The 1,771-nt window shown below is 42.4% G+C and overlaps 1 non-coding gene across 1 annotated transcript; it reads left to right on the forward strand.

The window, feature by feature from the left end:
* Positions 1–887: 887 nt before the first annotated feature.
* On the forward strand, positions 888–970 carry TRNAY-GUA (transfer RNA tyrosine (anticodon GUA)). Its single transcript has one exon. It is a non-coding gene; the product is annotated as a tRNA-Tyr (tRNA).
* The last annotated feature ends 801 nt before the right edge of the window (positions 971–1,771 follow it).

The raw sequence follows: 1,771 nt of genomic DNA on the forward strand, positions 1-1,771 counted from the left end.
CGATAGATTCACTACTTCAGCGCCGTTATTGGACATTTCAGGCTGAGCATCTATTTCTCGTATATCGCTCCACACCGAAAAGAGGGATGCGTACCTCCAGCAACAACAAGATGGAACCATAGGCTTCTTTGCTGGGAGCATTTCGGGGTATAGACTTATAAAATGAGGATAATATTTCAGTTGTCACTCGATCCTTATCAAACTGACTGCATGTCCGTGAGGATCCCACCAGAGCGCCTTCCACTTCTAATAGGCCACGAACTAGACCAGAATCATTCTCAACGAGTCCATAAGGAGTGATCCCATTTTTTTCATCGGGTCCGGGTAGAGACCAAAGATCTTGAGTGACCGATCCGGCAGAACAACTCAAAAGATAAAGAAGTATCGTTAATTTCTTCATGCTCGTTCCAAGTTCGAAGTACCAATTGTACAAATAAGAATCCACTTCGTTACATGACTTATTCTTTCTTCTTCACTTGCAAAGAACCTATTTGATTCAATTGCAGCTCCTTCTATGCTATCAATCCCATTTTGTTCACAGCGTCCTCTTCTGGGAAGGAATTGATGGAAGGAATCGGAAGTAAGGCGCGACCCACAACAAACGAAGGGGGAAAGCTTGCTTGGCTTGCTGTAGCCCTATTTTTAGGCTTGGTAAGCGTAAGCTATTGTTGTAGGCTCGAGAAGGGTAGGCTCGCAGCTTCGCTCAGCAGAAGAGCCTGACTTTCTATAATTAGTCAAGCACTAGCGCCCAACCGGGCTTTGAAGGGATAGGGAAAGGGAAGAAAAGAAAGAGGGTCACTCCTTTTAGGAACATGGCTCGTTCATTCACTTGCTCATGAACTCGCAGCTTCGCCAGAAGCTACGAAGGGGGGCCTCGGCCCGGGAAGGGGAGAGTGGCCGAGTGGTCAAAAGCGACAGACTGTAAATCCGTTGAAGTTTTTCTACGTAGGTTCGAATCCTGCCTCTCCCACTTGTTGTAGACTTCAGAGAAGAGAAAAGAGGCATTCGTCAGCGTAGGAAGGCCAACCGAGCGAAGCTCCTTTCGAACAAGTTGGTGTAACTGTTGAGTTCTACGGTGGTGAACTCAATGGAGTCAGTTATAGTGATCCTGTTACTGTCGAAAAATATGCTAGACGCGCTCAATTGGGGGAAATTTTTGAATTAGATCGTGCTACTATGAAATCTGATGGTGTTTTTCGTAGCAGTCCAAGGGGTTGGTTTACTTTTGGACATGCTTCATTTGCTTTGCTCTTCTTCTTCGGACACATTTGGCATGGTGCTCGAATTCTACGAGAATTTTTATGAAAGCCTTTCATTTGCTTCTCTTCGATGGAAGTTTGATTTTCCCAGAATGTATCCTAATTTTTGGCCTAATTCTTCTTCTGATGATCGATTCAACCTCTGATCAAAAAGATATACCTTGGTTATATTTCATCTCTTCAACAAGTTTAGTTATGAGGCTGGTTTTTTATACTAACCCTCAAAAAACCAACGAGTCACACACTAAGCATAGCAATTTTATCAAAAGATTCATTGAATTTTTATTAAACTCTATAGAATTATAATTGTTCGTTTTTTTTATTGAACATAAAAAAAAGAATAAAAAAAAGGGTATTACTTAAGGCAAGGAAAGCGCCAAATTGGACTGCCTTTTTGTAGACTTCTTCTATCCTGACCTGCTCTGAGCTTCCTGGAAATGGGTATTAAACAAAGGACATAGTCGGATAGGTAAAACCTCTTTTTCGAGTGAAAGGCCTTATGTTATGAGGGT

This window comes from Bidens hawaiensis, unplaced genomic scaffold (genome assembly GCF_021521415.1).
Source record: "Bidens hawaiensis isolate Kalapana, Puna unplaced genomic scaffold, B.hawaiensis_p1.1 tig00004748_1, whole genome shotgun sequence".
In the NCBI taxonomy this organism is placed as follows: domain Eukaryota; kingdom Viridiplantae; phylum Streptophyta; class Magnoliopsida; order Asterales; family Asteraceae; genus Bidens; species Bidens hawaiensis.